This window comes from Pseudophryne corroboree, chromosome 6 (assembly GCF_028390025.1).
Source record: "Pseudophryne corroboree isolate aPseCor3 chromosome 6, aPseCor3.hap2, whole genome shotgun sequence".
NCBI lineage: Eukaryota > Metazoa > Chordata > Amphibia > Anura > Myobatrachidae > Pseudophryne > Pseudophryne corroboree.
In genome coordinates, this window is record NC_086449.1 from 114,989,798 (window position 1) to 115,014,849 (window position 25,052).

The following is a 25,052-nucleotide window of genomic DNA, read 5'->3' on the forward strand; positions in this document are numbered from 1 at the left end:
GATCGCAGCAGGAATTTTGTTAGCAGTTGGGCAAACCCATGTGCACTGCAGGGGAGGCAGATATAACATGTGCAGAGAGAGTTAGATTTGGGTGGGTTATTTTATTTCTGTGCAGGGTAAATACTGGCTGCTTTATTTTTACTCTGAAAATTAGATTGCAGATTGAATACACCACACCCAAATCTAACTCTCTCTGCAAATGGTAAATCTGCCTCCTCTGCAGTTCACATGGGGGGTCATTCCGAGTTGTTCGCTCGCTAGCAGATTTTAGCAGCATTGCACACGCTAGGCCGCCGCCCTTTGGGAGTGTATCTTATCTTAGCAGAATTGCGAACGAAAGATTAGCAGAATTGCGAATAGAAATTTCTTAGCAGTTTCTGAGTAGCTCCAGACCTACTCACAGATTGCGATCAGCTCAGGCTGTTTCGTTCCTGGTTTGACGTCACAAACACGCCCTGCGTTCGGCCAGCCACTCCCCCGTTTCTCCAGACACTCCCGCGTTTTTTCCTGGCACGCCTGCGTTTTTCCGCACACTCCCAGAAAACGGCCAGTTTCCGCCCAGAAAAACCCACTTCCAGTCAATCACACTCCGATCACTTCAGCAATGAAAATTCTTCGTTCGGACGTGAGTAAATCTACTAAGTTTTGTGCTAAAATACTTGCGTACCATGCACATGCGCATTTTTGCCTTAATCGCTCCGTTGCGAAAATCGGCAACGAGCGAACAACTCGGAATGACCCCCATGGTTTTGCCCAACTGCTAACAAAATTCCTGCTGCGATCAACTTGGAATTACCCCCATAGGACACTGTTCTAAGGTGAGCCATATACCAATGGGACAAGTTGTGTGAACACGTTGTTGAATATATTGTGGTTGAAGATACAAAGATACCTTTATAGGAACATAGGCCCTCATTCCGAGTTGTTCGCTCGCAAGGCGAATGTAGCAGAGTTACACACGCTAAGCCGCCGCCTACTGGGAGTGAATCTTAGCTTCTTAAAATTGCGACCGACGTACGCGCAATATTGCGATTACAAACGAGTTAGCAGTTTCTGAGTAGCTTCAGACTTACTCTGCCTGTGCGATCAGTTCAGTGCTTTTCGTTCCTGGCTGACGTCATAAACACACCCAGCGTTCGCCCAGGCACTCCCACCGTTTCTCCGGCCACTCCTGCGTTTTTTCCGGAAACGGTAGCGTTTCCAGCCACACGCCCCTAAAACGCCGTGCATCCGCCCAGTAACACCCATTTCCTGTCAATCACAATGCGATCGTCGGAGCGATGAAAATGCCGTGAGTAAACTTACTTTCTTCATAGTAAAGTTACTTGGCGCAGTCGCAGTGCGAACATTGCGCATGCGCACTAAGAGAATTCACACTGCGATGCGATGAAAAACTCCGAGCGAACAACTCGGAATGAGGGCCATAGGGCCTTATTTACAGGTCAATGTTGGACCCTCTCCTACCTTGAAAAAGCTCAAATAACCATTACTGACAGAGTTCAATTGTTTTCTTCTCTTTTGAGGATACTTGTGTTTGAAGCCCACCGGAAGGATACTTATATTTGTAGAATACAGCGCTTGGGAATCGTTCCATGTTGTTGCTTTCCTGCCAATATTTTGTCATTGATAAATCAGGACAAGGCTGTGGCCATGACAGGGGGTTGGGCAGGCATCATGGGTATGTGTGTGGCTAGTGCAGAGCAGCAATGGGTGGGAATTACTTTCCCAACTGCGTGGGTAATTGGGACTGATTCAGAGGCTTCAAATCAGGATTGTCCCACCAAAATGAAGAAACAAGGGTGAGATGTATCAAGCCTTGGAAAGAGATAAAGGAAAAAAATTGCGTTTAATCCGCTTCTGTCATTTATCTAGCACAGGGAAAAGGGCCCTAATTTGCACACCTTAATTAGGTAGTGAGGTGCTACTCTGCTTGAGACTTAGTAAAGTGTACAAAGAGGAAAAGTAGCAGGTGCACTATCTCACACTAGCTCAACCTGTAGTAACCAGAGGCATTTAGCATATTCCTGGCCAGGGCTATGAGCTTACCCACCGCATCAAGGTAGCCTCTCATTGGGTAAGTCCCTAACACTAACTATAGGGGTTCAGGTCCGGGGGGCAGGACACCCCAGAGCCACCCAGCCAGAAAACCCCAGGGCATCGCAGGAGTGATAAAATTATAGGGTTAAAGTGGTAGGAGCAGCTGTTGCTGCATGTGTGAATAATGTGAGCAGTAAAAGAAAATTATGTGAAGGTGTTACATATATATAAAACAAACTAAGTGCCATGGAGTGATTAAATAATGTTAAATTGCGATGCCCCAGGGACACCCAGCTACGGCAGGCACAGGGGGCCCCGCACCCCAGAGAATTCCCCCCATTATGGACTGCCATATTAAACAAAATGTAGGAGTCTTACCACAGTGTGCTCATTCCAAATGTAGAGGCTGGAGTGTTGGACTATTTAAAATCAGAGGGGTGGGTGGGGCAGGGTGCTAAATTAGGATGAAGGCGTCTCCTACCTTCAAAAATGTATGAATACATCGGATACAGAGGGAAAAGGGCCCTAATTTGCACACCTTAATTAGGTAGTGAGGTGCTACTCTGCTTGAGACTTAGTAAAGTGTACAAAGAGGAAAAGTAGCAGGTGCACTATCTCACACTAGCTCAACCTGTAGTAACCAGGGGCATTTAGCATATTCCTGGCCAGGGCTATGAGCTTACCCACCGCATCAAGGTAGCCTCTCATTGGGTAAGTCCCTAACACTAACTATAGGGGTTCAGGTCCGGGGGGCAGGACACCCCAGAGCCACCCAGCCAGAAAACCCCAGGGCATCGCAGGAGTGATAAAATGATAGGGTTAAAGTGGTAGGAGCAGCTGTTGCTGCATGTGTGAATAATGTGAGCAGTAAAAGAAAATTATGTGAAGGTGTTACATATATATATAAAACAAACTAAGTGCCATGGAGTGATTAAATAATGTTAAATTGCGATGCCCCAGGGACACCCAGCTACGGCAGGCACAGGGGGCCCCGCACCCCAGAGAATTCCCCCCATTATGGACTGCCATATTAAACAAAATGTAGGAGTCTTACCACAGTGTGCTCATTCCAAATGTAGAGGCTGGAGTGTTGGACTATTTAAAATCAGAGGGGTGGGTGGGGCAGGGTGCTAAATTAGGATGAAGGCGTCTCCTACCTTCAAAAATGTATGAATACATCGGTTACAGAGGGAAAAGGGCCCTAATTTGCACACCTTAATTAGGTAGTGAGGTGCTACTCTGCTTGAGACTTAGTAAAGTGTACAAAGAGGAAAAGTAGCAGGTGCACTATCTCACACTAGCTCAACCTGTAGTAACCAGAGGCATTTAGCATATTCCTGGTCAGGGCCTCTGGTTACTACAGGTTGAGCTAGTGTGAGATAGTGCACCTGCTACTTTTCCTCTTTGTACACTTTACTAAGTCTCAAGCAGAGTAGCACCTCACTACCTAATTAAGGTGTGCAAATTAGGGCCCTTTTCCCTCTGTAACCGATGTATTCATACATTTTTGAAGGTAGGAGACGCCTTCATCCTAATTTAGCACCCTGCCCCACCCACCCCTCTGATTTTAAATAGTCCAACACTCCAGCCTCTACATTTGGAATGAGCACACTGTGGTAAGACTCCTACATTTTGTTTAATATGGCAGTCCATAATGGGGGGAATTCTCCGGGGTGCGGGGCCCCCTGTGCCTGCCGTAGCTGGGTGTCCCTGGGGCATCGCAATTTAACATTATTTAATCACTCCATGGCACTTAGTTTGTTTTATATATATGTAACACCTTCACATAATTTTCTTTTACTGCTCACATTATTCACACATGCAGCAACAGCTGCTCCTACCACTTTAACCCTATAATTTTATCACTCCTGCGATGCCCTGGGGTTTTCTGGCTGGGTGGCTCTGGGGTGTCCTGCCCCCCGGACCTGAACCCCTATAGTTAGTGTTAGGGACTTACCCAATGAGAGGCTACCTTGATGCGGTGGGTAAGCTCATAGCCCTGGCCAGGAATATGCTAAATGCCTCTGGTTACTACAGGTTGAGCTAGTGTGAGATAGTGCACCTGCTACTTTTCCTCTTTGTACATTTATCTAGCACAGTCTATGATATAACAGAAGCTGATTGCTTGCATCTCCCCATAGGGATCTATGGACAATCGATCTGTAGATTTACTACAGAAAGACTGCACTAGTTTCCCTCTCCAGAATTGTCAATTCAAAGTAAGTAACCTCACCATCAAGGAAGCTGACTATAGGAGTAGGTATCATAGGTGCAAGGAGTGCGGTTGCTAGGGGGTCCTGGCCACGTCCAGGGACTGGTCCTACCCTCCCCCTGCACCTGGATATGCTACCTGCTAGTGCTAGCCACACACTAACGTTAACACAGTGCCCCTTGGCTTCTCCTCTATCAGCAGTCTGCTGCTGCTGCAGGCACATCTGCTGTCAGTGTTATGGTTACAGATGGCTCTGACTCCCCGTTCTCTCACTGATGCTGGGAGGAGCCATGGTATTGCTTAGTCTGGCTCCTCCCAGCATCAGTGAGCATGGAGAGACACGGAGCCAGCGAGCCGGGACATTGACAACGGATGTGTGCCTGCCGTAGCACACTGCTGATAGAGGAGAAGCCGCGGGGCACAGGAGGTGAGTGCCCACCCACACAGTGTCAGGTGGTGGTGGTGGGGAGGGTTTACGGAGGTTGATGAATAGGATAGCAGTACCCTTTGTTTGTGTAATGCAGCAGGGCTGTGAGTGGGTGGGTGGGGGATTTTTGCTATGAGGCCCCATGTGTCTTAGCTACGCCCCTGAAGCTGATGTTAATTCTCTGCACCGTAGTCTATAGGTTTTGCACGAACCGGCACTTCATTTGACTGACACGCCGCTGCACCGCCGCCAAAAGAGGGACACAGGCGTGCGCTGTGCCCTCCGGCTCCTTCCCGGACTCAGTCTCTGCAGCAACCAGTGGCGGCGACTCCGCAGCCCTGTGCCTCCAAGCCTCCGCAGTGGCTGCAGGGACTGTAGTTACGCCACTGACCATGGCGGCATCTGCGCAGTGTGACTTAGACCCATGCGCAGACCGCTGATTATCGTTCAAAGGAAAAAATTAAAATCGAGTTTAGGTAATCGCTGAGTTTATTGTTGGTGATTGCAGTTTTTGAAGTCGGGGGGAAAGGAGCAGGTCTTTCCTGTGAGAGGTTTGTGTTTTCTGTTGCAGCTTAGCTTGAGGATGTTGTGCGGTTTCATTGGTGTTTTCTATAGGGAACATAAGGTTCTTACAGTGAGTTGATGTAAGCTGATTTCCTTTTTAATCTGTCAGCAAACTCTGCTGTCTTTGTACCTCATAATTAAATCATATTAAAAGAAATTCTGGGTATATGACACTGCAATAAATGTATGTAGTGATGAGTGTACCACCATATTTCCTCATTTCCTCAGGATAAGCTCTTGCCATAGACGAGGGTTTGTGTGCTCATTTACTGTGGCACATGCATTCACCTTTATCTAGAATGTTTTTTCTGTGGGCAACTTTGACCGGACTATTTATCGACCTGAAGTGTCCACAGATTGAGTGCAGCTATGGCTTACCCTGATCATACGCATGATGCTGGCCTGGTAAAGCAGAACACTTGTCTACTATCTCAGAAAGAGATTTACACATTTTGGGGAGTCCTGGGGGTAGATCACGCTAACACACCCCACATACTTTCTAGTGAATTTGATTACATGCTTCTCAGTGCATATTATCATTATAGACGTTCTCCTTCTACCTGAATCTACTACTTGTGATCAGAATCAGCCTTATTGGCCAGGTATACTTGCGTATACTAGGAATTTGTCTTCGGTTTGCTATACAACAGCCAAGTAGGTAACAGATAAGCAGGTGGGGGCAAGTAAAGTCACACAGATTGGTATACCGTAGGGACACAAGTTAGTTACATGTACGTCTAGTCAGTCAATGTCCACGATTTTAGCAGGCGGACCGCTTGGGGAAAGAAACTTTTGAGGCTTCTGGTGGACCTGGCGGGGACAGCCCTGTAACGCCTGCCTGAAGGAAGCAAGTTAAACATGCTGTGGCCGGGGTGTAGCTGGTCTTTTACTATCTACATTGCCCGCTTTTTAGCTCTGGACAGGTATATAGGTCCTGGACTGAAGGAAGGTCGGCCCCCGATGATCTTCTCTGCGGTTCTGACCACCTATTGGAGCCTGCATCTGTCCCTCGCGCTGGCGGAGCTGTACCATACGAGTATCGAGGTGCACGGTACCGACTCCACAATCGCGGAGTAGAAGAGGAGCAGAAGCTTCTGAGAGACGTTAAACTTCCTTAGTTGCCTGAGGAAGAACAACCTCTGCTGCGCTTTCCCAACAGTGGCGTCAGCGTTGGACCCCCATTTAAGGTCCCGGGAGATTGTGGTCCTTAGAAACTTGAAGGAGTCCACTAGCGATACCACACTGTCAGCAATCGTTAGCAGAGGTGCACTAGATGACTTCTTCCTGAAGTCCACTATCATATCGACAATTTTGAGGGGGTTGAGCTCAAGGTTGTTGTGGATGCACCACTGGGCCAACCGGTCTACTTCCCGTCTATAGGCCGATTCGTCCCCGTCCTTGATGAGGCCGATGACGGTGGTGCCATCGGCGAATTTGATGATCTTTACTGATTGCGCCTCTGAGGTACAGTCATTTGTGTACAGGGAGAAGAGCAGGGGTGAGAGGACACAGCCCTGAGGAGCCCCTGTACTAATGGACCGCGCTTGAGAGGTGAATTCCCCCGTTTTCACCACCTACCTGTGTCCTATCTGTCAGGAAGTCTACTATCTAGGAACAGGTAGCTTCTGGGACCCCTAGACAAAGTAATTTGGGGTGGAGGATGCTGGGGACGATTGTATTGAAGGCCGAGCTGAAATCGACAAACAGGTACCGGGAATGTCTAGGTGCTGTAGAATGTAGTGCAGGCCCAGGTTGACTGCATCCTCGACACACTGATTCGATCGAAAGGCGAACTGCAGGGGGTCCAGTTGGGTTCACTACGGCTGGCCGGCGGTCGGGCTCCCGGCGACCAGCATACCGGCGCCGGGAGCCCGACCGCCGGCTTACCGACAGTGTGGCGAGGGCAAATGAGCCCCTTGCGGGCTCGCTGCGCTCGCCACGCTACAGGCACGGTGGCGCGCTACGCGCGCCACACTATTTTATTCTCCCTCTATAGGGGTCGTGGACCCCCACGAGGGAAAATAAGTGTCGGTATGCCGGCTGTCGGGCTCCCGGCGTGGTATACTGAGCGCCGGGAGCCCGACCGCCGGTATACAGAAGACCACCCGTCCAGTTGGGGGCCAGTCACAGTTTTCAGGTGATTCAAAACCAGACGTTCGAACGTTTTCATGACCACAGACATTAATGCTATCGTCCTGTAGTCGTTCAGGTTCGTGATAGAGGGTTTCTTGGGGACCGGGACGATAGTAGACCTTTGGAGGTAGGAAGGGAGTTTCTGTAGCTTCAGCGATTTGTTGAAGATCTTGGTGAATATGGGGGCGAGCTGACCCGCACATGCTCTTAGGGCAGATGGTGACACTCCATCAGGACCCGGAGCTTTCTTGGGTTTGGCCCTTTTTGAACAATGCCTCCACCTCTACTTGGGCGACTTGCAGTGCCTAGGGTTGGCCGTTGGTGTTCGGGGCATCGTAGAGGTAAATGTTTGGGTTGCAGGGGACTTCTTTTGCGAACCTGCAATAAAAGATATTGCACTATTGGGGCAGGGGTGTAATGGGCCAAATCACCCTGTCCTCCAACAGTGGGCTCCTGCATCTTCCCTCCGAGAACCGTTCTGTATGGTTGGAAAAAACTGTTGATAATCATGCTGAAATATTTTATTAATTCCATGATCATTGAGTTTATATTATAGCAATAAGCACTGATAAAAAGCAATCTGCCCTTTTGCCGTAGTTTAATAAATAGGTCCATAAAGTGTGTGATAACAATCTTCTAACCTACCTTCCTTTCCCAGTTTACTGGGATGGAAATATTTTCAGCAGGGAAAGATAATCTACTGATGTGTGGAAGGAAATAATAATCGGTTGTTCTCTTCCACACGCTGGAGAATGGCCGAAAACTGTCAGACAAACAAGCAGGAAAAAAAATCAAACACGTTTGATTTCTCCCATCTATTTGGGCGATAATCGTTTCAGTGTAGGGAGAAATACATTTTCCCCCCACCTGAATGATGTTAACAGAAGTATGTGTTCAATCTGTCCTTTTACTTCTACTTCCGGAGCTGCACGTTCACTGTCCCACCCCCTTGCCTTACCTAGACCACTGTAAGCATTAATGCTGGTTAGCGTGTTTATTAGTTTACCGGCGTCCAGAATCCCAGCCGCAGAATGCCGGTGAGGGGGGACTCATGAAGACCCTTGTGTGCTTGGTGGCTTCACCACAGGTTCTTTTCCCACTCTATGGGTGTCGTGGACACCCACAACTGGAAATAGTCCCTGTTGGTCGACATTGCCGACTGTCGGGATAGTGAGCGGGCGGGATGTAGGTGGAGGTGTTGTAACCGCCTGTCTAATGACCGCTGGCCACATAACTACATCCCTACTGGTCAGTATGTTGGGGGGACCTCCATCAATTGTTTCTGGCACATATAGTACAGGTCCGAGGCAAGCTAGCACTTGTGGTTCTTCATGTGCCAGCCAGACATAACAGACCAAGCTGTGACCTGTAGTCAAAATGTGTTTTTATTATTGTTAACACTTTCATTACCAACTGTACCCACTGCAAAGCCCAGTGCTGGATAAACTCAAAATCAGGGGAACGCCACACCAGTATCCACCCTGATTTTGAGGGGTAACCAGCACTGGGCAGCAAAGTACTAGAGATGGTTACAAATGGGGAGGGGGGGGGGGAGCATTCAGAGCAAGCTAGGACCTGTAATTGATCCTTTTTTTTTTTTTACAGAAGCCCTCAGTTTTATCGAGAGAAGTATACTAAATAAATACATATACAGTACAAATGTTATTGGTTTTTTTTTTTTAACAAAGAAATATTTATTTCTGTATTTCTGTAAAACATGCATAATGGAGAATGGCCTGCTGAAAACATTTGGTTATGCTGTTTTTTTGCACAAAAGCCCATGCTAAGAGGTCTGGGGCTTGTTATTGAGTTAGGGGGACCAATGTTTTTTTAATTTTTTTATTTAACTCTTTGTAATATCTTAAACTTAATGAAGCATGCATGATATGTGCAGTGCTTCCCCCCAAACTTGCCTGCCTCAGCCAAGGCTATTATTTGGATCGGTGTCACACTCGTTTTTAAAATTGACCATCAGTAAAATGTAGATTACACTGGAAACAGTGGCATAAGTTTGTCCCAGTTGCCCGGAGGCAAGAAAAATATTGGTGACCCTATATATATATATATATATATATATATATATATATATATATATATATATATATATATATATATATACACTGTATATATTTGCTCCTGCATAGCAAGCCTGCAGATTGTAACTATATGAAGCTACTACAAAACCGTTGCAACTAGGCAGATCTATGTAGGGGTCCAGCCACACTCTACATCAGAGGTTCTCAAACTCGGTCCTCGGGTCCCACACAGTGCATGTTTTGCAGGTCTCCTCACAGAATCGCAAGTGAAATAATTAGCTCCACCTGTGGACCTTTTAAAATGTGTCAGTGAGTAATTAATACACCTGTGCACCTGCTGGGTTACCTGCAAAACATGCACTGTGTGGACCCCCGAGGACCGAGTTTGAGAACCTCTGCTCTACATAGATCTGCTCAGTCACTCACAATGGTGATTATTTCTCTGACAATTAATTTGCAAGTGTCATATCCAGGATTAGAACCCACAACCTATTACACTGGAGCATGCACCTTACTGATGGAGATATTTGCTCTTGCACAGGAAGTATGAGAATTCTAACTATATGAAGTTACTTGTAATTGTCAGAGAAATAACTTCATATAGTTAGAATTCTCATGCTTGCTTTATAGGAGCAAATAGCTTCATCAGTAAGGTGTCTGCTTCCAGTGTATCTATAATAAAGAGGGTGTGATTTGTAAGGTGTAATGACTAGTGGGGAAGTCAGCTACAGAAGAGATACCGGCTGCTGTCAGTTAACTTAATTGATTAATGTTGCTGAACACACGGAACAGGAGGAGAGGTGCCCCCTTCAAAGCAGGAGCCCGGCGGCAGTTGACTCCGTTGCCTCCCAGAGTTCTGCCTCTGACTGGAAAGTAACATAGTAACATAGTATCTAAGGTTGAAAAAAGACAATTTTCCATTGAGTTCAACCTATTTGTGGTCTCCTATGCACGGTTATTTTGTATAAAATTTTGACTGAAGTTGATGACTGCCGTTACATTTTACCCCTCTTTTTTATAATAACCATAGTGCGTGACTATGCCCTGTAACCCTGGATATCATTATCCATTAAGAATTTATCTAACCCATTCTTAAAGGTGTTGACTGAGTCGGCCATTACAACTCCCTCAGGCAGGGAATTCCAAACACGTATCGTCCTTACCGTAAAAAAGCCTTTACGCCGTATTGTGCGGAATCTCCTCTCCTCTAACCTGAGCGAGTGTCCACGAGTTCTCTCTGTTGATCTAACCAAAAACAGGTCCTGCGCAAGATCTGTATATTGGCCTTCATTCCGAGTTGTTCGCTCGCTAGCTGCTTTTTAGCAGCATTGCACACGCTAGGCCGCATAGCAGAATAGCGAACGAAAGAGTAGCAGAATTGCGAATAAATAATTCTTAGCAGTTTCTGAGTAGCTCGAGACTTACTCCTACACTGCGATCAGCTCAGCCCGTTTCGTTCCTGGTTTGACGTCCCAAACACGCCCTGCGTTCGGCCAGCCACTCCCCCGTTTCTCCAGACACTCCCGCGTTTTATCCTGGCACGCCTGCGTTTTTCCGCACACTCCCAGAAAACGGTCAGTTTCCGCTCAGAAACACCCACTTTCTGTCAATCACAGTACGATCACTTCAACGATGAAAATTCTTCGTTCGGACGTGAGTAAATCTACAAAGTTTTGTGCTAAAATACTTAGCACATGCGCGCTGCGTACCATGCGCATGCACATTTTTGCCTTAACCGCTCCGTTGCGAAAATCGGCAACGAGCTAACAACTCGGAATGACCCCCATTGTCCCCTTATATATTTGTAAATGTTGATCATATCCCCTCTTAATCTCCTCTTTTCCGGTGTAAACTTGCCTAGTCTTGAAAGCCTTTCCTCGTATTCCAGCGTCTCCATACCCTTAATTAGTGTGGTCGCCTGCCTCTGAACCTTTTCTAGCTCCAGGATATCCTTTTTGTAGTAAGGTGCCCAGAATTGTACACAGTATTCAAGGTGTGGCCTCACAAGTGATTTATATAACGGGAGTATAATACTCTCGTCCCTAGCATCAATTCCCGTTTTATGCATACTAATATCTTATTAGCCTTCTTTGCTGCAGTCCTACTTTGGGTACTACTGATTAGTTTGCTATCTATGACTACACCTAAGTCCTTTTCCAGTACAGAATCCCCTAATTTTACCCCAGTTAGTAGGTAGGTATTATTTTTGTTCTTGTTACCACAGTGTATTACCTTACACTTGTCTGTATTGAAGCGCATTCTCCATTTCACTGCCCAAGCTTCTATTTTAACTAAGTTGTTCTGAAGCGACTCAGCATCCCCCTCCGCATTTATAACTTTACACAATTTGGTATCATCTGCAAAAATTGACACCATGCTCTCTAGACCTTCTGTTAGGTCATTAATGAAAATATTGAACAATAACTGTCCTAATATTGAGCCTTGCAGCACACCACTTAGGACTTCAGTCCAATTTGAAAAAGATAATTAACCACAATGCGCTGCTCCCTATTATCTAACAAGTTTTTGACCCAAGTGCATCTTGTGCTTCCTAGCCCTGTTTCTTGTAGCTTGTAGATAAGTCTCATGTGTGGTACAGTGTCAAATGATTTGGCAAAATCTAAAAAGATTACATTCACCTCTTTACCCTGATCTAGGTTTGTGCTTACTGTTTTATAAAAGCCAAGTAAGTTGGTTTGACAGGATCTGTCCTTCATAAACCCATGTTGATTCCTTTTAATGACCTTATTGACTTCAAGGAACTTCTGAATACTATCTCTTAGAATACCTTCCAATACTTTTCCCACTATAGATGTAAGACTAACTGGTCTATAATTACCTGGTTCAGCTTTACTTCGCTTTTTGAATATAGGCACTACTTCCGCTATACGCCAGTCTTTGGGAACCATACCTGATATTACTGAATCCTTAAAGATCAAAAATAGCGGTTTTGCAAGTTCACAGTGAAGCTCCATTAGAACCCTTGGGTGAACACCATCGGGACCTGGTGATTTATTCATCTTTAAATGTTTTAATCGGTCACAGACTACTTCCTTGCTTAAATAAGTACCTATCACTGGGATATTCTCATTATTGAGATTATGTGTTAGTCCCTGGATTGGGTCCTCTCTAGTAAATACTGTTGAAAAAAACTCATTTAGTGTGTCCGCTATGTCATTATAATTTTTGCTTAAGACTCCCAACTTGTCCTTTAAAGGGCCTATACTCTCCTTCTTTAATCTCTTGCTATTAATGTATTTAAAGAATTTTTGGGGATTCGCTTTGCTTTCCTTTGCTACTAGTTTTTCAGTTTCTACTTCAGCCACTCTTATTTCCTTTTTGCGTATTTTGTTACAGTCCTTATAGTGCTGAAATGACTCTGTTTCCCCGTCAGATTTGTATTTTTTAAATGCTCGCCTTTTCTTGCCCATAAGTTCCTTTATCTTTTTGTTAAGCCACATCAGTTTATGATTATTATTCCTTTTTTTGCTGCTCGTAGGAATAAATTTGAGAGTATTTTTAGCTAGCAGGAATTTTAGTACCTCCCATTTCTCCGTAGTATTTTTTCCTAAAAACAAACCTTCCCATTCAATATCCCTGAAAAATACCCTCATCTTTTCAAAATTCGCTTTGCTAAAGTTTAGAGTTCTAGTTGAGCCAGTATAGGGCTGTTTATGAAAACTGATATTGAATGTGACCATATTGTGGTCGCTGTTTCCTATGGGTTCCCCTACTATAATACCCGATACCAAATCCTGATTGTTTGTTAATACCAGGTCTAAGATTGCATTGTACCTAGTTGGTTCCTCAATTAGTTGAACTAAGTAGTTATCATTAAGTGTGTTTAAAAACATATTGCCCCTAGCAGTATCACATGAATCGTTTTCCCAGTTTATCTCTGGATAGTTAAAATCTCCCATCACTACTATGTCTCCTACTCCTGCTGCTCTTTCAATTTGCTTTAGTAACAATTCCTCATCAGATATGTTGATACCAGGCGGCCTAGAGCATACACCCAATACTAACTTTTTTATTCCTTTTTCCCAGCATGCAATTCCTACCCATAATGTTTTGACAGTGTCTACAGTCCCCTCCTGAATATTTTTCCGTATATCAGGTTTTAAAAACGGCTTTACGTAAAGACACAACCCTCCACCCTTTTTATTTAGTCTGTCTCTCCTAAACAGTGTATAGCCCTCTAGATGAACTGTCCAATCATGAGATTCGTCCCACCAAGTTTCAGTAATGCCTATAATATCATACTGTTTGCTTGCTGCAAGTATTTCTAGTTCGCCCTTTTTACCAGTAATGCTTCTAGCGTTTACATACATACAACTAAGATAAGTATTTTCCCTTGCGTTAGGGACATCTTTCACCTTATGTAGCAATGATAACTTGTAATCGTCATTGGTTAGTGCTTTGGTAAAATCTCTTTTAGTACCCATGTTAGTAACCTTACCGCCTGCTCTTACCCTCCCCCCAACTTCTCCCCCATTTCGTTTACTACCGCCATCCCCACTATTCTCACTGCAAGACCCGTAGTTTCTAGCTAAACCCTCCCCCCAGGCTCCTAGTTTAAAATCTCCTCCAACCTTATAACCATCCTTCCCCCCAGCACCGCTACCCCCTCCTCAGTCAGGTGTAATCCGTCAAGACAAGAGATGGCGCCTGTCTGAGAAGTCCGCCCAGTGTTCCAGGAACACAAACCCCTCTTTCCTGCACCGATCCCTAAGCCACACATTTACCTCCCTAATCTCCCTCTGCCTCCCTGGACTAGCGTGTGACACGGGTAATATTTCGGAGAATATTACCTTAGATGTCCTTGCCTTAAGTTTCTTTCCTAAGTCCCTATAGTCTTTCTTAAGGACATCCCACCTTCCGCTAACTTTGTCATTGGTGCCAACGTGCACCAAGACCGCCGGGTCTTTCCCAGCCCCTCCCAACAATCTATCTACCTGGTCCGCGATGTGCCGTACCCGAGCACTCGGGAGACAACAGACTGTACGGTGATCACGGTCCCGGTAGCAGATTGCCCTATCTACCTTCCTGATGATAAAATCCCCTGCGACCACCACCATCTGAGTAGGTACCTCACTATCTTTTATCCCAACTGCGCCAGAGGGACCGCTCCTCAGGATGCTAGAGGGAGCAGTCTCCTCCGGCACCGTCATTTCTTCACTATCATCCTCCGATTCCTCGTCCAGTTGGGCAAATTTGTTCGGGTTTGATAGTTCGGAGATGTCGAGCCTCCCCCTCTTTTTCTTCCTTCTAACTGTGACCCAGCTGGCTACCTGATCATCATCCTCTTCTACCAGTGACCCCTCCCGCAACTCCTCCACCATTCTGTCTAAACTTCGCTCGAGATTGTGAATCTCCCTCAGTCGCGTAACGGTTTGCTCTAGATCAGTTACCTGGGCTTCCATGGCAACCGTTCGCACACACCTCGTGCAGATGTAATCACACTGGGCCGGTAGCTCCAGGTGTGCATACATCTTGCACGACATGCACTGAGTGAGGTCCCCAATCACAGCCCCTCCCATATTATTTGTAAGGCCTAACTCCCTGTTACTCTCAAAGATAAAGAAGCAAAAAGAAAAAGTAGAAGACAAACAATCTGGGCAAACACTCACTTATATAATAATTAAGCTGGCTTATACTTATCTATCTTTGTGCGGTTCTTGGTCCTTCACTTTTATGCAGCCGTAGTACTCCAGTGCCCCCTCTGAGTGGGACCTCTCCTGCGGCACCGATACTCCACTTAGCAGTTGCAGTTGTTCCAGCTCACTGCACCTCCTTTTCACTCACTCGGCTTCCAGCTCCTTCTGCTGATTCCAACTCACATACACTTACAAATCCAAGCAACACTTTAAAATACAAGCCCTTACAATGAGCAAACAAGTGAAAGAGTACTAACGATCTGTGCTGCTTGGGAACACTCTGTCTTCTATTTATTTATTTCTTTAACAGTTTCTTAAAGAGCGCAGCAAATTCCATTGTGCTTTACAATTGCACAACATATAGTGAATGCAAACGCTTGCATGGTTGGGAGATACTTCACTCACATTCATATTTGCTGACGGCAAGTAAATGGAATAGGTAAAGGATCCCAATTGCAAATAAAATTATATTGGATACAGTATGATGTAATTTGAACTAATGAACTCTATTTCAATGCAACTATTAACATTTTCAATGCAATTTTATAATTAAAATTGCTACTATCACTTATTCTCACATCAAGTGGTAAGGACTCTGACCAATGACACTGAATGATCAAATATGCATATAGCCAGACATCTTTAGCTGTTGGAGTGGAACGGTGGCTACTCAGAGAACCACTGAACGGCACTCACCACCACAACTGCCCGGCCAATAGGAACAGTGCTGCCTATATCAGGAAGACAGAGCTTTCAAAAGAGGACAATTGAGAGGTTTTAATGTCTGTCCTTCATTGCCACTGACGTGGTGACAACAATGATCAATTCAATATGGCTATAAAAGATTAAGAGGCTGATTTATCACCATCTGCATCCTCAGTGGATGGGATGTGATAAAACCAGCCAAACTCGCACTGCGATTGTTGTATTATTGTCACACAGATGTATCAATAGTCGCAGCTGAAGCTGCCATAATTATCACAGGGTTCATTGCGTTTTTTTCTTCACATTTTTGTTTTTAGTAAAATTGCCCAGATCGCATTTCTCATTATAAGTATGGGAAATGCGATCTGGTTACAAAATAAATAAATAAATGTGTATTAAAGGATTTGGAGCAGTTTAATACATTTGAGTGATACTAAAATAATGTGAAAAGGGTGTAAAAACAACTTTTTTCACATTATCGTAGTAAAAATAAAGTTAATAAATATGCCCCTAAGACAAAAGAAAGACAAAAATTGTAGATGAAATTCCTTATTCTTACCTGTATTTGGCAAAGTTATTGTAGAAGGTTGAGCATCTGGAATCAAATAAAGTGACAAGGTTAGATATAATCCTCTAATGTACATTAGCAGTGGTATATAGAAAATAGGGGTTTATTCATGAAGCAGTGAATAGAGTGGAGAAGTGAGCATAGCAACCAATCAGCTGCTCCCTACAATTGTATAGTATGCAAATTAAAAATGTTACTTCAATGCTGATTGGTTGCCATGGGTAACTTCTCCACTGGCTTACTTCTCCACACTTGGCACTGCTTCATAAATAGACCCCTTAATCCACAGCACTACTGACCAGTTTTGGACTCTACAGGGTTTTGCAAACCAAATAAATCAGAATTATCTTTATTGGCCAGGTATACTTGTGTATACTAGGAATTTGTCTTCAGTTTGCTATACAACAGCCAAGTAGGTAACAGATAAGCAGCAGGTGGTGGGGGCAAGTAAAGTCATACAGATAGGAATACCGTAGGGACACAACTGAGATACATGTATGTCTAGTCAGTCAATGTTCAGGAGTTCAGCAGGCGGACAGCTTGGGGTAAGAAACTTATGAGGCTTCTGGTTGACCTGGCGGGGACGGCCCTGTAATGCCTGCCTGAAGGAAGCAAGTTAAACATGCTGTGGCCGGGGTGTAGCTGGTCCTTTACTATCTCCGTTGCCCGCTTTTTAGCTCTGGACATTTCTATATATTTTATAAATTAAACTTTGTTTGTTTGTTTGTTTGATGGAGATAAATCCCGAAACCAATGAACCGATTGCAGTGCAGTTTTCACAGGGGTGTAGGTAATTTTTTTCAGGCAGGTTTTAGCCTAAGGTGTGATACAGGGACGGATTGGGAACTAAAAGTGGCCCTGGAATAATTTCTGGAAGTGGCCTCACATGGGCGTCACCAAATCAACTATACATGGTACCAAAAACAAAGTAGGCGTGACCAGTACATCACTATACCTGGATACATGAGTGATATGCAAGGCAAAAGCTGGCCATGTACCAAAGAAACTTCCCTCCAACCATCCAGCTGACCTTAGTGTCTCAAACAGTGACTCCATAAACCTAACCAACTTTGTAATCAGACCAGCCAACTTTCTCCAACTTGTGATGTCACAGAAATAGGCGGACACCGTCTGCCTACTTTTGCATGTTTTGAATAAAATTCAGTGGGGCACAGTGACACCTCACAGATGCTGCACAGAGAAAATACTAGCTGGTTACTATAGTCTATCCCCACCACTGGAGTGGGGGTGACACATGGGTGACAGAAACATTTATTAAAACAAAGTGACAAGAGTGTCTGTGAGATAGAGAGAGAGGGGGATATTTACTAAGCTCCCGATTTTGACCGAGATGGTGTTTTTTCTTCAAAGTATCATATCGGGAATTTACTAAACTCAAATCACGGCAGTGATAAGGGCATTCGTATTTTTTTGTCGGCTGTGTAGTAAAAATACGAATGAATACACCATCGGTCAAACGCGGCAGTTTAGGTATAGAACTCGTCATTTACTAAGCATTCGTATTTGAAATCTCTTCCGTGAAAATGCATGCGCGGCCGTCAGGGGCGGATCCAGAAAAAAATTACAGGGGGGGCACCATAAGGGGCGTGGCTTCGATGGAATGGGTGTGGCTTCGTTGGAATGGGCGTGGTATTGCAGGAAAAGACTACCTTATACCCCAGTTTTGCAACCTGCACGCCCAGACGTTGGCCACCACAGGAAAGAAAAATAATCCTGATTCATGCCCCTTACATTATTTGTCATTTTTCCTCCTTATAGTAATGCCCAGTATACATTATGCCACATACTGCAATGGCCCTTAGACATTATGCCACACACAATAATGCACATGACACAGTATGCACACACCGTAATGCCCCCGACACATTATGCCACACACCGTAATGCCCCCGACACATTATGCCACACACTATAATGCCTGTGACACATTATGACAGGAATTGCAATGCCCGTTATACATTATGCTACACACTGCACTGCCCCTGATACATTATAGCACATACAATGTCTGTGACACATTATGACACACACTGCAATGTCCGTGATACATTATACCACACACTGCAATGCCCGATACATTATAGCACATACAATGCCTGTGACACATTATGCCACACACTGCAATGACCTTGAGACATTATACCACAATGCCCGTGATATAGTATACCGTACACCGTAATGCCTGTGACACATACCGCAATGCCCGTTATACCCTATGCCACACACCGCAATGCCCGTTATATATTATGCCACACTGCAATGACCCTGAGACATTATACCACAATGCCCGTGATATAGTATACCACACACCGTAATGCCTGACACATTATGACACACACCGCAATGTCCGTGATACATTATGCCACACACTGCAATGACCCTGAGACATTATACCACATATCACAATGCCAGCGATATAGTATACCATACACCGTAATGCCTGTGACACATTATGACACACACCGCAATGTCCGTGATACATTATGCCACACACCGTAATGCCCATTACACATTAAGTCCTACAGTAAGGCTTCTAATTACTTTTCAAATACCTGCTCGTTGTCAGGGGTTTCATGCACTGGGTGTCATGCTCGTTGCCAGGGGTTTCATGCTCTTGGTTCCATGCACGGTGCCAGGGGTTTTCATGCTCAGGGTGTCATGCTCGTTGCCAGGGGTTTCATGCACTGGGTGTCATGCTCGTTGCCAGGGGTTTCATGCACTGGGTGTCATGCTCGTTGCCAGGGGTTTCATGCACTGGGTGTCATGCTCGTTGCTAGGAGGTAGTCCTTGTTGCTAGGGCTGTGCTCCCAGTGCCACATATGTCCCCAGTGCCAGATATTCCCCCACGGTGCCAGGTACTCACATGCCCCCAGTGCCAAATATAGCCCCCCCCCATGTGCCAGGTACACATATACCCCCCAGTGCCACATATGCCCCCAGTGCCAGATATTCCCCGACAGTGCCACATATGCCCCCAGTGCCAGATATCCCCCCTCCCCAGTGCTATATATGCCCCCAGTGCCACATATGCCCCAGTGCCAGATATTCCCCCCCAGTGCCACATATGCCCCCAGTGCCAGATATTCCCCCCCCAGTGCCACATATGCCCCCAGTGCCAGATATCCCCCCCCCCCCAGTGCCATATATGCCCCCAGTGCCAGATATTCCCCCCAGTGCCATATATGTCCCCAGTGCCAGATATTCCCCCCCCCCTCCCTGCCAAATATGCCCCCAGTGCCAGATATTCCCCCCCAGTGCCAGATATGCCCCCTCAGTGCGTCCCCCCCCCGCTTCCTCCGCCGCAGCCGCTCCCCCCGCTCCCCTGCTGTTAGGAGGGACACGGAGGGCACAGTGCACGCCTCCCTGTGTCCCTCCTGTGTCTCCGGCGGCCGCGGGTCACTCTAATAAAGGAAGTGCTCACGAACGGCACTTCCTTTATGAGACCCGCGGCCGCCGGAGACCCAGGAGGGACACAGGGAGGCGTGCACTGTGCCCTCCGTGTCCCTCCTAACAGCAGCGGAGGAAACGAGACCGCAGACTGACATGCGGACGCTCGTCCGCATGTCAGTCTGCACTAAATCAGTGGCGCCCCCGCAGCCCCTCGCCCCCAAGCCACCGCGAGGGCTGCGGCGTGCGCACAAAAGAAAATAAAAATAAAAATACAAAAATCAACTAAAAATGACAGGGGGGGCACGTGCCTTGGTGCCCCCCCCCCCCCCCCTAAATCCGCCACTGGCGGCCATGAAAAATAGCAAATCGTAAAAAAAGCCTAAAAAAAAAGTAGAACTGCTTTTGAGAAGCGTGTTTACATGTGTTTCCAATTTTACATTACTCACACCTGATTTTTTGGACCTTTAAAAGGGACCCAAGCACATGTTTCACATCTCTCACTCTGAAATGGCTGGTACCGTGTGTAGTACTGATTTCTTGTTTGCTGGGGGATACCTGAGACTGCTCCATGAGGCTACAATAAAGCAAGGCCAGGAAACTGAACATGGTCAGCAGGTTGTACAGGTTCCGCGTAGGCTGGGCAGAGCTGGCTTTTTTAGGGGGCGTTTAAACTTGAACAAATTGGCCGATGACCAGGTTATACAGATGGTCCGGCTAAATAGAGAAAACATTTTCCGTCTGTATGACCGTGTCAAACTGAACCTAGACCCTGACACAGCACGCTCTCGCTCTGTCTCAGGCCTGCACAAACTCCTGGCTGTGTTGCACTTTATGGCTACTGGCAGCTTCCAGCCTGTGACTGGCGATGTAATTAGTATCTCACAGGCCACCATTTCTAAATTTTTAATTCAGGTGAGTTAAAACATACATACACGTCTATGTCTAAGGGGTGCTTCTGTTATGTAATATAACACAGTATTGTATTGATTAGAGGTCATGACACTCACCTTCAATTTGGTAATGTCCACTCAGGTTTTGGATGTCTTGGATGGCCACATAGATGCCTCTCTCTGCTTCCCTACCCAGGAGTCGCAGTGGCATGCAGTCAGGGTAGCTTTCTCTGAGCTTGCTGGCATGGCCAATGTGCTGGGTGCCATAGATTGCACACACGTTGAGCTGAGCCCACCTAGGGGAAGGCAATATATTTATACCAATAGACATCTGGGCCAATCCACTAATGTGCAGGTGGTTTGTGTTGCAAATTAAACAATACACATATTCCGTGTGAAAAATGTATTACCTTTAACACAGGCATTTTTGGTGTAACAAATCAAAAAACATTATTTGGAACAAAATATTATGCAGTCGTCATTATTTTTTTTGTGTGTGTGTGTGCTGGGTGCAGAGGCTTGCCCTGGTTCGTTGGGCCGGGTTCGGCTTGAGCGTCTAACTGGGGAGTTAACTGGGGTCTGGCTTGGTGTAGTTGTTCCCGAGCTAGAGCTTACTTGGTGTGATGCCAACATATTAAGGCTTTGGCTCAGGTTATTTAGGCTTGCAGTCATTTGGGTATTAGCGGCAGTGTTGTTTACTATAATTCTGGACAGGTTTTCGTTAATCATTTGGTTGTGTTGAATAATTTGAATTAGTGTTTGTTGTTGCTGCTGTTGTTCATCCATGATGCGTTGCAGATTGGCTTGCATTTGGGTGTTGTCTGCCCTCATCTGCTCCATTGAATTCGCAATTCTGCCAACCTGAACTATCAGTCTGCCTGAGTTCTGACTGAGTCGCGGCAGATAATGGGGCAGACTGGCAAGGTATTGGGTGTGGGTGTTCAGGCACGCATAGTGTTGCGCCTGTTGTGTGGCCCAACTCCTCCAAAACTCGGGGGGCCATTTGTTGCTGGGGTGGTGTTGGGCTCAATTGTGGGCTGTGGGATGTTTGGGGTATGTCCTGCGGCATGGTTGTCTGGGTAGGATCTATGGCTTGCAGGTGTAGTGTGTAGGTATCCTCCTGGTCACTTTCCTGCGGGGCATCCTCGGCCATGATGGGTGGTTCTGTATGGGGTTGAAGACAGCCACTATTTAGTCATTATTTAGCATTGGTCTAATTATAGCTTTACGTCAACATGCATTACTTCTTAATATTCATGTTGATAAATAGATTGTTGCATAAACTTCACAATGTAGCTCACCTTTTTGTATAAATATGTTGCTTTTAACGTTTACTACTCAGTTGAAAAATGTTTAAGGGAATTGTTGGACTCTGAGCCATAATTAATGTTCGAACACGAAGAACTCTAACAAATACAAATTACTACATTTACATATTGTGTATGAAGCTTCCTTTTGAAGAACACACACAATACAATAAATGTTTTGAGCCATACACTCATACATTGTTCAAGGCAGTCAGTGGTCTGGCCAAAAGTTAAACAAATATAGTGGTAAAAAATGTAAACATTAACAATGGTGGAAAAAGTCTTAAGGTGTCTTATGTTTTCGAACTGGTGATGTTGGGCATGCAAAACAATTGGATGAGACTTAACATTTATGTAGCTGTTTCTAGCAAACATTGAAAAAAAAAAATATTTGTTGCTATGCCCAACATCACCTCTGAAAAATATGCACAAAGAAAAACCAAAACCCCCATGTGCTTGCTGTTTATTACAAGGATGAATGTTTATTTGTGACACATTTTTTTTCTGTGCACAAACAGTGGGGCAGATGAATTAACCTGGAGAAGACATAAGGAAGTGATAAACCAGTGATATGTGCAAGGTGATAAAGGCACAAGCCAAACAGCTACAATATGTAAATTAACAGTTAGGATTTGTTTGGCTGCTGCCTTTAGCACCTTGCACATATCACTGGTTTATCACTTCCTTATGTCTTCTCCAGGTTAATACATCTACCCCACTGTTTTTTTACTTCTCTACAAGTAATTGTTATGTTTACTCACCAGACAGCTGAGGGGATTGAGGATTCTCGCTTTCTGGGCTTGCCAAAATGGCTTGTGGTGGCAGGGCCGACACTATGGAGATGCGCCGTTGGGGTGGTGAGGATGCTGCTGGTGATTCAGCCTCAAGATGGCGTCTCTTGGTTGGCCTCCTATGTTGAGGATCCAAACCCTGTGATGGGCACCTTAGTGGAGGGGGGTTTGCTGAAGAAGAACCTATGTGATAAGATAAACATTAACATTCTGCTTTTCTCTGTGTTTTCAGAATATGTGTTTACACTAAATTCTTACCTGCATCGCCAGCATCTGCATCTCTTGGCAGTGTGGGATGTGGCCTGGCTGTGCTGCTTCTCTTTCGTACTGTAAAAATATGAAGAATGTACTAATGAACATACTATTATGTTTATCTTTTTATGCAAATTCCTTATTGTGATGTAAACATATGTGGAACCTGATGAGAAGTAAACTAAACTATGCTTATGCTTTTCTGCCTGACTTCATTGGGTGTGTATAGTTGAATCAATAAACAATTTCACCAAACAATCCATACACAAAGGTGCATAATGCACAATATTATACTACTTAAAACTAGTGATGAGCGGGATCGGTTTCTCGGAAACCGAACCCCCCCCGAACTTCACCCTTTTTACACGGGTCCGAGCCATACTCGGATTCTCCCGTATGGCTCGGTTAACCCGAGCGCGCCCGAACGTCATCATCCCGCTGTCGGATTCTCGCGAGATTCGGATTCTATATAAGCAGCCGCGCGTCGCCGCCATTTTCAATTGTGCATTGGAAATGTTAGGGAGAGGACGTGGCTGGCGTCCTCTCCGTTTATTCATTGTTGAGTTGATGCAAATATTTGTGCTTGCTTATATCATTGTGGGGACTGGGGAGCAGCTTTATATTAATATAGGAGGAGTACAGTGCAGAGTTTTGCTGATCAGTGACCACCAGTTTTATCCGTTCTCTGCCTGAAAAAAACGCTCCATATCTGTGCTCAGTGTGCTGCATATATCTGTGCTCACACTGCTTAATTGTGGGGACTGGGGAGCAGCTGTATTATATAGCAGGAGTACAGTGCAGAGTTTTGCTGACAGTGACCACCAGTATACGTTGTCTGCCTGAAAAACACGCCATATCTGTGCTCAGTGTGCTGCTTTATTCTGGGGACCACCATTATAATATTATATAGAAGGAGTACAGTGCAGGGTTTTGCTGATCAGTGACCATCAGTATATAATATATAGCATTACGGTACAGTAGGCCACTGCTGTACCTACCTCTGTGTCGTCAAGTATACTATCCAACTAGATTCTATACCTGTGGTGCATTTCAGTTGTGCAGTTTGCTGACACAGTGACCACCAGTATATATAGCAGTATGGTACGGAAGGCCACTGCTGTACCTACCTCTGTGTCGTCAAGTATACTCTCCATCTAGATTCTATACCTGTGGTGCATTTCAGTTGTGCAGTTTGCTGACACAGTGACCACCAGTATATATAGCAGTACGGTACGGAAGGCCACTGCTGTACCTACCTCTGTGTCGTCAAGTATACTATCCATCTACATTCTATACCTGTGGTGCATTTCAGTTGTGCAGTTTGCTGACACAGTGACCACCAGTATATATAGCAGTACGGTACGGAAGGCCACTGCTGTACCTACCTCTGTGTCATCAAGTATACTATCCATCTACATGCTATACCTGTGGTGCATTTCAGTTTTGCAGTTTGCTGACACAGTGACCACCAGTATATATAGCAGTACGATACGGAAGGCCACTGCTGTACCTACCTCTGTGTCATCAAGTATACTATCCATCTACATGCTATACCTGTGGTGCATTTCAGTTGTGCAGTTTGCTGACACAGTGACCACCAGTATATATAGCAGTACAGTACGGAAGGCCACTGCTGTACCTACCTCTGTGTCGTCAAGTATACTATCCATCTACATTCTATACCTGTGGTGCATTTCAGTTGTGCAGTTTGCTGACACAGTGACCACCAGTATATATAGCAGTACGGTAAAGAAGGCCACTGCTGTACCTACCTCTGTGTCGTCAAGTATACTATCCATCTAGATTCTATACCTGTAGTGCATTTCAGTTGTGCAGTTTGCTGACACAATGACCACCAGTATATATAGCAGTACGGTACGGAAGGCCACTGCTGTACCTACCTCTGTGTCGTCAAGTATACTATCCATCTACATTCTATACCTGTGGTGCATTTTAGTTTTGCAGTTTGCTGACACAGTGACCACCAGTATATATAGCAGTACGGTACGGAAGGCCACTGCTGTACCTACATCTGTGTCGTCAAGTATACTATCCATCTAGA

The 25,052-nt window shown here is 45.3% G+C and overlaps 1 protein-coding gene and 1 long non-coding RNA gene across 4 annotated transcripts in view; one reads left to right on the forward strand and one right to left on the reverse strand.

Annotated features, from left to right (window-relative positions):
- ADGRE5 (adhesion G protein-coupled receptor E5) overlaps positions 1-25,052 on the forward strand; it is a 295,974-nt gene that overhangs the window by 60,044 nt on the left and 210,878 nt on the right. The window lies entirely within an intron of this gene.
- LOC134934932 (uncharacterized) lies at positions 21,066-23,099 on the reverse strand. The gene is made up of 3 exons (XR_010179847.1): positions 22,997-23,099; positions 22,709-22,921; positions 21,066-21,804 (listed from the first exon to the last, which is right to left on the reverse strand). It is a non-coding gene; the product is annotated as an uncharacterized LOC134934932 (long non-coding RNA).